This window comes from Tenrec ecaudatus (genome assembly GCF_050624435.1).
Source record: "Tenrec ecaudatus isolate mTenEca1 chromosome 1 unlocalized genomic scaffold, mTenEca1.hap1 SUPER_1_unloc_14, whole genome shotgun sequence".
NCBI lineage: Eukaryota > Metazoa > Chordata > Mammalia > Afrosoricida > Tenrecidae > Tenrec > Tenrec ecaudatus.
Genome location: NW_027457554.1, coordinates 807,056 through 817,772, shown reverse-complemented (window position 1 = coordinate 817,772; position 10,717 = coordinate 807,056). Strand labels below are relative to the sequence as shown.

Genomic DNA, 10,717 nt, shown 5'->3' with positions numbered 1-10,717 from the left:
ACCGAGCCAAGTAGAGAAAGGGTGAGCACAGGGAAAGGCACAGAGGCAGGCAGATCGGAGATATAGGGGGTTCACGGTGGCACCCTTGGGCGGGTTAGTGCCCTGTGACCCCGCTACCCATTTATTTATTATTATTATTACTTTTCCTTTCCCCGCCTCTTTTTATCTGTCTACCATGTGTATCCCTGAATTTGGTCTGGTCCCTGCCATATTACCTGGTCCTCACCCCAGGAATGTTCATACAGTAGCTTTTCCCCTATGTCCCTTTTGCATTTTTTTAAAGCTTACCTCCGTGGACACAGTGTGTACTTGTCCTTTTGTGCTTGGTTTACTTCGCTTAGCATGTTTTCCTCCAGTTCTTCCCATGCAGTGATGTGCTTCATATGTTCATCACTACTTTTTAGCGATGCGTAGTACTCCATTGTATGTATGTACCACAGTTTTTTTTCCCCCACTGAAAAAGAAGTCTTTATTCTGATCCCACCAGCTGTACCATCTGTTATGCACCTTCCTCCTTGGCAATCCGGTTTTTCTTGAGTGGTCCCATGAAAGCTTTTTTCTCTTCCACGGTCTGGAAACGGCCATGGCCCAACTTGGAGGTGGTGTCGATGAACTTGAGGTCGATCTTCTCCAGGGCACGGCGCTTGGTCTGCACCAGCAGGGACTTGTGCAGAGTGAGCACTCGCTTCTAGGTGCCCACCATGCAGCCCTTGAGCATGACAAAGTCATTGATCACTTCCCTGTAGTGGACAAAGTCGCCCAGGGGGTTGATGCTCTTGTTAGAGAGATCATAGTCGGTGGAGGCGTTGTTCTTGATAAGCTTGCCGTCCTGACGAGGTAGCCCTGGCCAATCTTATAGATCTTCTTGTTGATCTCTGTGCAGTGGTGGTAGCCTTTCTGCACAGTGCAGGCCATCGAGAAGGCCACACGGACGGTATGCCAGGCCCAGATACAAGCCACCTTGCGCAACCCTCGGTGGGTCTTTCGGGGCAGCTTCTTGGTTTGCCAACAACTGGTGACCCCTTTGTAGCCTTTGCCCTTGGTCACCACCGTGATGTTGACCATTTCCTCCTGCGCGAACACCTGGTTCACTGGCACCAGCTTCTCTCGGGCCCAGTCCAACTTCTCAGCCACGGAGCCCCCGTTCACCTGCATCTCCATCAGGTGCGCCTTCTTCTGGCGCAGGAGGAGAAGGCGCGTCTGGGTGTGGGCGATGGCTCGCATGACCGGGCCGGACTTCTTCATGCTGCTAAAGTCTTTCTCGAGCTGCTTCTTACCCTTGTCATCCTGCCACTTCTTGCAGTACTTGGTGAAAGCCTTCTTCTTCGACTAGTGCCAGGTCTTGTAGAACCGTCGCTTGCACTCGTACGTCACTGATGTGTTCCGCAAAGACCGTCTTGAAGGTCCGGAGGCCGCGAGGTGTCTCCACATAGCCCACGATGCCCACCACCACCATGGGAGGGGTCTCCACGATGGTCACGGCCTCCACCACTTCCTTCTTGATCACCTTGGAACCTAGTCTGTCGACCTCGTGCACAATGTGGGTCATGCCGGCCTTGTAGCCCAGGAAGGCCGTCAGGTGGACCGGCTTGGAGGCATCATCCTTGGGGAAGCTCTTCACCTTGCCGCCATGACGGCTGCTGCGCTTCCGAGGCAGGAAGCCCAGAGACCCATGCTGGGGCGCCGAGAACTTCCGGTGTGACATTACATCGTTGATCCCTGCTGGTAGAGGTACCCCAGCTTTTTAATCCAATTATCAGGTGATGGAAATTTGAGTTGTTTCCAATTCCTTGCAATTGTGAACTGTGCCACAATGAACATTGGAGCAGAGATGTGTGACCTTGGTTTGTTTCTTGCCCAGTAAGGGGGGTGGGGGGTTGCTGGGTCATATGGTAACTCCATTTCCATCTGTTTTAGATATCGCCAGTAGACCTCTTTCTTACACACATATGAGTCTCCCTGGATTTGTTTCACGTATGATGTGTCTGGGTCATTGTGTGGTCGTGGTCTCTTTTAAGACTTGATCGATGTTTTCTTTACATTGTTTGTCCTGAAGGTCTCTTTTGTACCCTAAAACAAGGAGTCAAGGAGATGCATGGGACTTGATTGCTGAAGGGGGGCAGGAGTGAAGAAATGGACCCTAAGGGTGTCCATACCACTTCTGGGCTCCGCTCTGGAGCTGTTGCAAGCTGTCCATAAACTGTTGGCACCTGTGGCCGAGGCTGCGGGCTGACCCCAGGCTTTTCTGGCAGAGGAGGGCTGCCTTCTGCTCCGGGATATGGGGGATGTCCGGAGGCTGAGGAAGGGGATCAGGTTGTGCTCAAGAGGCCCCTGGCATGGGAGTGTACTGGCTCAGCTATTCCTCTGCAGCGTCCCACAGAAGAGGTCCCCTGGCCTGGCACCGATGCTAGACCCAGTGGCATACCTGCCCCTGAACTTGGAGGAGGCGCATCTCCTGCTCCAAGGCCTCGTGTCTGTGCAGCAGCCTCTCCATGCTCTCCAGAGCCTTCCCAAAGTCCACGACTCTAGCAAGGGCACTCTGTGGAGGACGGGCACATTACAGGCTTGGCCTCTGCCCTTCTGCCCACGGTTCTCTTCGATCCTTTCTTCCTGGCTTGTCTTGGCCTTGGCCTCGGGCAAGTGACAGAGTCTGATTAGTGTCTGCACAGTGACACTGCGGGTGTTGGGGACAAGGCTGCTGGATGGAAAACCAGTACCTAGCAGGGGTCCCAGGCCTTCCTGTCAATTCCCTTCCTGCCTCCCTTCCTTGGGGTCTCTGTCTCATAGGCCTCGTGTTTCTGAAACCGCATCAGCTTCTCTTTTTGGTCCCCAAGGGGGACAGGCTATTCCAGATGCTGGCCCCACCCCTGGATCCAGTCGCTGTCCTGTGTGATGATGGGGACATGAGTGCCCTGATGTTCATACTGCCTTGGGCCCAAGCGGTGACCCGGTCTACCCCTCGGGCTGTGCCAAGGAGTGAAATGCTGACCAGGCTCAGGGACAGCACAATAATTTTTCTTTCACCCAAGATGACAGGGCCCAGGCCCATCAGTCTTCAGATCTAGGAAGTGGCTGGGCAGGGGCCATGGGTGGGTTCTCATGTGGAGGGTGCCCGTCACCCACTCCTGGGGCCCTGTCTACTCTGTCCATCAGGATGACAGGTGTCAACACGGGTCTGAGAATCAAGAGCCCTGGGCTCCAGTCCTAGCTTTGCCCCAGGAAAAGCCATTAAACTCTCCACATCCCGTTCCACCGCAGGCCGCTCCTTGGCCCCTAGTGGGGCTGAAGGTCACTTGTAAAGGTAAAATGGGGTTCAGGTGGGGTGCCCTCTGACATGGCTAGCAGCCCTGAGAAAGCCGGCAGTAATCAGAGAGGTGTGAAGCTTGTGTAGCTGACCTTCTCCCAGGTCTTCCAATCAACCCGGCCGCTCTCCTTTCGTCCCCAGCAGACCCTGAACCCAGGGGCCTGGCAGCACCCTGGCCTGCTCTCTCAGCGCAGCCTCCTGCGTAGAGGGAGGTGGGAGGTGGACCCAGCCCTGAGTAGTGAGTGTACTCCTGCTGGGGCTGGCTCACAGCCCATAGCCCTCACTATAAGTCCCGGGGGCCTCCCCTCAGCTCTGCAGTTGAGGGTTGGCCAGCCTCCTGGGAAGAAGGAAGCAGGGGCCATGTGATATGGGCAGATCCAAATGCCCTCTGTGGTCCCCAGAGTGCAGCCTAACCCATCCCCATGCGCTTCTGGGTGCATGGGCACCTCGGCTTGGTCACCAGCCCTGGATTGGAGCCAATGGCTCCTTGGTAATCCCTCACCAACCAGCACAGGTTCGGTGTGCATACACACCTCACCCGTGTGCCCCCAATAGTCTGGATACCCCGGCCTTATCAGGTTCACGCCGATGACCGCCCCGGCCGTCAACTCCCTGTCCTGTGTGCTTAGCAACTCTGGAAGGTGCCATGCTTCTGGATCATCCGCTCCAACTCTTCCACAGAGCCCTCGAGGGCACTGGCTTCCTGGGAGACCTGGGGCAGCCATGGAGGTGACACAGAGGTGGGGGGGGATCGGGGGCACAGATGGTGGTTCAAAGGGAACCCTAGACAGCAACATCTGCCAGAACCTTGGTTTACAGCCTGGGCTCTCTGGGGGTGCATCAAGGGGCCTGCGGCTGGGGGTGGGGAGGTAGGTGCTGAGCAGGAGGGGAAGGAAAATGAGGAAGAATAGCACTCCAACCAGGGGGCCGTTAGGAACATCCCAACTTCTGACGAGTTGGGGAGGAGCCCCATCAATTTCCAACCAAACCGCGTAGGGCTTGGCTGGCCGGGGCCAGGTGTGGGGAGGAGATGGCCCTGAGTGACCTGAGGCTCAGGTGTCCCCTTGGCCACTTGGGAAGACACACTATCTAGCTCCGTATCAGAATAGCAGCCAGTGATCCAGGAAGCAAGGGGGATTGGGGTGGTACTACAGGAGGACTGGAGGTCCTGGGGTCAGTGTGTCTGTGTGTGGTGAGGGTAGCTGTCTCCTGGGCCTGCAGATCTTGTCCAGATGCCACACTGTCTGAGGAAGAGCTGCTTGTGGTGCATGGCCTGCCGACTCCCTTGCATCCGTTCCCAGGCCTGAAAGACCTGCTCCCAAGCATCCTGCATGGCGCATAGCCTTTCCTGGACCTGGGCATGGGCATGGAAACAACCGAAGGTGGTGCTGAGGGAAGCTCCAGAGAAAAGGTGCCTGACTGGCCCACCCAAGGGGAGGGTATTGTTTGTGTTTCCACAGGGAAAGAGGGACCAGATATAAAGCCAGTGCCAGATGAATGCAGTGTGCCCGCACAGAGTGGGGAGCCAGTGGAGGGGCCTGAGGGCTGGGCTCCCATACCAGCTATGTGGACAACTGCCCCTGCCCCCAGAAGAATTTACTTCAGAGGACACCACTGAAGCTGCATCTAGGAGAGAGGGGCATGTTTGATCAGAGCAAATGGGAGCAAAGAAGGGGGAGGAAGAGAGAGTGGAGCACATCCTGGCCCATCAGGCCTGGAGGACGATATCCCGGCTCTGAACAGCCAATGGACAGAGTGGACAATGTGGCTGATCCCACCACGAGACACACCGTCCATTGATGACCCAGGGCCCTAAGGGGGACAACACTGGAAACTCAGCGTTAGAACTGGCCCAGAATGATCCTATGGCACTGAGGCAAACCACTAAAAGTGTGTGGCAGAGCAACCGTGGGAGCAGAGCAGGGAGCCCCTGAGGTAGTACAAAGGACAGACTCTGGGTCCAAAGCATGGTACCCCATTGGACCTGACTGAAGGACACGCCTAGAGATTAAAAATCAGACCTTCATCTATGTATAGGTTTTTCTTTCTTTAAAATTTTTTTCTTTTATTTTACTCTTAAAAAAGCATTTTATTAGGGACTCATACAACTCTTATCACAATCCATACTTACATCAGTTGTATAAAGCACATCTGTACATTCTTTGCCCTCATCATTTTCAAAGCATTTGCCTTCCAAAATTAATTTATTCTTCTATGGGTAATTGGTTTCCTTTTTGTTGTCATTGCTGTGTTCTCACTCATTGCCTAACTTGCAATGACTTGATTTTTGGTGCATATTATTATCTCTACAGACCTATCTAGATACGATAAACTGCATGAATAGTTTGGAGGAGAAAACAAGGGGACCAATAGTTCCGCGGGAATAGGGGAGTGGGAGAGAAGGGGGCAAAGGGGTAGTGCTGACCAACCCAGGGACAGTGGAGCAATAAGTTATCCAAAATCAGTAGCAAGGAGGGTGTGAGTGGTCTGGTAGGGATTCAGCAAGGACAAGGTAACCGAGAGAAATTACTGAAACCCAAATGAAGGCTGAGCATGATAGTGGGACAAGAGGAAAGTAAAAGGAAATAGAGGAGAGAACTAGGTGACAAAGGGTATTTATAGAGGTCCAAAGACTAATGTACATATGTAAATATATTTATATGAGTGTAGGGAAACAGATCTGTGTGCATATATTTATAGGTTTAGTATTAAGGCAGCAGATGGACATTGGGCCTCCACTCAAGCACTTACTCAATGCAAGAGCACGTTGTTCTATTAAATTGGCATTCCAGGATTCACACCTTCCCGACACGATTGCTGAAGAAAAATGTGGGCATAAGCAAATGTGGTGAAGGAAGTTGGTGGTGCCCGGCTATCAAAAGATATAGCGTCTGGGGTGTTAAAGGCTTGAAGATAAATAAGCGGCCATCTAGCTGAGAAGTATCAAAGCCCACATGGAGGAAGAACACCAGCCTGGCTGACCACGAGGTGTAGAAGGGTCCAGTTATCAGACATCAAAGAACTAAAAATCGTATCAGTGGGTGCCTACCTTCCTGATACGATCAGTGAAGACAAACGTGTGCAAAAGCAAATGTGGTGAAGAAAGCTGATGGTGCCTGGCTGTCAAAAGATATAGCATCTGGGATCTTTAAGGCTCAAAGATAAACAAGTGGCCACCTAGTTCAGAAGTAACAAAGCCCACATGGAAGGAACACACCAGCCTGTGTGATCACGAGCTGTCGAAGGGATCATGAGGTATCAAGAATCAAGGAACGAAAAATCATATCATTGAAAATGTGGGTGAGTGCAGAGTGGAGACTCACAGCCCATTGGTAGCCAACTGGACACCCTTTACTGAAGGGTTGTGGGGAGGAGATGAGACAGTCAGGGTGCAGGGTAGCTACGATGAAACATATAACTTTCCTCTAGTTCTAAAATGCTTCCTCCCCCCACTCTCATGATCCCAATTCTACCTTACAAATCTGGCTAGATAAGAGGGTGTACATAGGTACAGATAGGAACTGGAAACACAGGGAACGCAGGACAGATGACTCCTTCAGGACCACTGGTGAGAGTGGCGATGCCTGGAGGGTGGAGAGAATGTGGGGTGGAAAGGGGAAATTGATTACAAGAATATACAAATAGCCTCCTCCCTGGGGGAGGGACAGCAGAGAAGAAGGAAGGGGGAGACTTTGGAGAGTGCAACATATGATAAAATAATATTAATTTATGAATGATGAAGGTTTCGTGAGGTAGGGGGGAGTGGGGAGGGAGGGGGAAAATGAACAGCAGATATTAAGGGCTCAAGTAGAAGGCAAATGTTTTGAGAATGATGATGGCAACAAATGTACATATGTTCCTAAAAAAAAAAAACCCTTTTATTATTTAAGCTTAATCTATTCCCAAGCCATGAGTTTTTGCTTCTTCAGTTTCTTCTGGGAAATCTTTTTCTTCAGTGCAACCTCCTCTTCTGGCTTGGGAATGATTTGTTCCTTCTCAGTCAGGAGCAATTCAATGTGGCAGGGGAGCTCCTGTGTGGATTAATCTAGCAAAGAGCTCTGTAAGTCCGGTGGTGCATCTTGGGGGCTTTGTTCACCTGGATGTGCTCGATGACCTGAGAATCCACATCTAAACCCTTAAGTTCAGCATGACTTTCTGCATTTTTAAGCATGTGAACCAAACATTCAGCACTCTTTTTGGGCTACCAACCCTAGGTCCCACCCCACTGTTTGGCCTGGGCATATCTACCAACACCATCATTGTCCCGTCGGAAAGGCACACACTGCTTCTGCAGAGTGACATCTTTCAAGTATATGGTGGCTTTCCAGATGTGCATGCCTTTGATGGCCTGGGCAGTTTCACGGGTGTTTTTGAAGTGGACCCAGAGATTCGACCCTCTGTATTTGCAGGATTTTGTAGGGTTTTCTGGGTCAAATGAGTAGCGAACCATTTTAGCAGGTCACCTCAGGCCGCTACAGTTAGAGGAAGAGCCTGTACATATGTTCTTGACACAATGCATGTATGTATGGATTGTGATAAGAATTGTATGAGCCCCCAATAAAATGATTAAAAAAATAGAAAAGAAAGGTGCTTGTCCCTGTGGGGCCAGTGTGCGGTGGTCCAGTGGGCTGGGGCAGGGCCAGAAAGGGGAGCCGACCTCCACGGCCGACGGCCCTGTAGCCTGGAGCACCTGCTGTCCCCGCTGGGTGGCGCACTGGTGCAGCTCCTTCTGGGCCTCCAGCTTGGCCTGCAGCTCTTGGTGGACACTGAGGCTTTGGACTCCACTGCCACGGTCTTGAGGCTCCTCCACCACCTGCAAATCTCACTGCACACTGGCTGCCCAGGAGGCATAGTCTTGCACCTGGAGCCTGGGAGAGCACGGGAGAGCACGGGGTGAGGGGACCTGGTACCGCGGCAGCGTCACAGCTGCCTGAGTCCACCACCACTCATGTCCAAACCTCCATGTCTCTGTCGCTTAATCCCACAGCCTTACCATGTGTCTACTCAGCCTCAGCACTGCCGCCACCCCTAATTCCCACCCAGTTCTCCAGGGCCAATGAAGTCCCTCATGGGCCGTTTGATAGCTTTGCCCACCCATCCACAACTCTGCCAGACCCCCACTTAGAGGTAGCCTTTGGTGTCCTTGTGTGAGAGCCGAGGGACTCGGGACTCTTGTCCCTTCACTGCCTCACTGTGCAGATGGAGATTTTTGGTGTGTTGTTTTTTTTATTTAAATTTAAATTTATTTATTTTATTGGGGGCTCTTACAGCTCTTGTTACAATCCATACACCAATTGTATCTGACATAGTCATACGTATATTGCCATCATTCTTTTCTAGACATTTACTTTCTATTGAGCCCTTGGCATCAGCTCCATTTTTTTTCACCTCCCCCACTCGTGGTTACTTGATAGATTATAGATTGCTATTGTTTTCATATCTCACATTGACCATTGTCTCTTTTATCCTCAGGTTTCTGTTGCTCCTCTCCCTGCGAGGGGTGTGTGGTTATATGTCATTCATTGTTATCGGTTCCCCTTCCTCCAATCCTCGACCCCCCTTCCCCTACCCTTTTGGTATCTCTATTCCCATTCCTGTTCCTGGGTTCCATGTTTCGCGTGTTTTATCTCTTGCTAATACTTATGGACTCTAGTCCAGAGTGGGAAGCGGCACTGGGGTGATGACAGTGGGGTTGAGGAGGCCTCAAGGCGTCAGAAGCAGATTGTGTGATTCATTGGTGAGATCCATGTCTCTTCAGGGGGGTCTCCACCCAGTGGGACACAGCATCTGGGAGGCTTGTGGCTTTCTCCTGAGACAGCATGGGGGCCAAGGGCCCGGGCATTGAGTGTGGGATTCTGGGCCTGGGGTAGCAGCACTTGCAGAAGCTACCCTCTCCCCCAGGCACCCACCTGGATACGGACGAGCACGTGAGACAGTTGGCTGTGAACTTTGAGGGTGGCCTCAGCGTCTCAGGGCAGGTGGGGTCTGGCCTGAGTCAGCTCCCACAGCTCCAACCAGGCAGTCCTGCCCCGAGGCGGGGGTCAGTAGTTATCCCAGCATGTTCATTCCTCCCCCTCAGCTTCTGTCTGGACAGCCCTTCAGCTTCCTGGCTGTGTTTAGAACTAATCCTAAGCTCCCAGAGAGCCACCGTCCTGAGATCTTGTTCAGCGCTTCAGGCCTTTCTGCAAACTCTCCTCCCAGGAGCCCATTATCACTAGCATTTTACCCCTTGCTCTAACGATGCTCCAGGAGGCCTGCTTGGGAAGCGTTGGGCTGTAGCCTGGTTCGGTCATACTAACTGCTCCTCGGGAGAAATAAGAGGTTCCCTGCTCCTGGAAAGATTTACTGACTTGCACACCCTCTGGAGGATCCCCATGAGTCAGCAGGTGGGGTCATTCTAAAGCCCGGCAAAGGGCAGGTAGCCACGTTGTGTGCCACCCAGGCATGCTGTGTGTTTGGAGGAGACTGCACACCCTTCAAAGGTAGAAGCTGCACCCCTCCAGGGTTCTTGCACGCAGCAAATGCCGGGACCCTGAGACTCTGGGCCAGCCTCTGGGCTAGGATCATGGGCAAATCGGGATCTCGCCTAAGCTCCATCTGGGCTGGAAACGCAGTAGCTTGTACTGTGACCTGGGTCAGCCTGGGGCTGTGCAGGGCATCCTCAGCCCAGCTCAACTCTTCCCAGAACGCCCCTGCAGGTGCAGGGAGCCCGTGGCTTGGGAAAGTGACCCTGCAAAGTGGGCTTTGTGACCAAGCTCCCTGATCCACCGACCCAGCTTTGACTCCTCCACAGGCTGCAGACAGCAGGGGCTGCCCTGGGTTCCCTGATCTCGGGCCCTCTCTAGAGACAGTGGTTTGGCAGAGCCGCAGCACAGCAAGGTTCTCCCTGGAAGCCTCTTTATCCCATGCCCAGCACCTCCCCCCAAACTCACCCCTGCTCCAGGCTGCTGTTACTCACTGTTGGTCCTGTCACCACTGCTGGGCCCTGGGGGCAGTGCTGGGCCGCCACTCCAGCAGGCTCTCCGCTAGTGGGGCTGGCTGCCCCCTGGCGGCCACCCATCTTCACTTGCTGCTGAAACATTGCAAACTTAGTTAAGAGGAGCTGAGAAAATAGGAGAGGTAACACAGGGGCCCTGGGTGGTGGGCTGTGAGACACCTCAGTCAGTTACTGGGCAGGGCAGGACTGGACAGCCACAGAACTTGCCCCTCTATGCAGAGAGGGGAATAGGAAGCCACAGCTGTCCTCAGCCCAGACTGATGTTCCCCATCAGCCCCTTGTGCATGCAGCCCCCCTCCACTACCCGTCTTCATTCGGCTCCAGGGCACCTTCCTTGCCCCTAGCCCCTTCCTCACTAGGGTGTGCTCATAGTCCTCTCTCCTCTGGACACCTGCTGCTGGCTGCTCAGCCATCTC

At 53.0% G+C, this 10,717-nt stretch overlaps 1 pseudogene; it reads right to left on the bottom strand.

Annotated features, from left to right (window-relative positions):
• Window positions 1–499: 499 nt before the first annotated feature.
• Window positions 500–1,705, bottom strand: LOC142435786 (large ribosomal subunit protein uL3-like; annotated as a pseudogene).
• Between the last annotated feature and the right edge of the window lie 9,012 nt (window positions 1,706–10,717).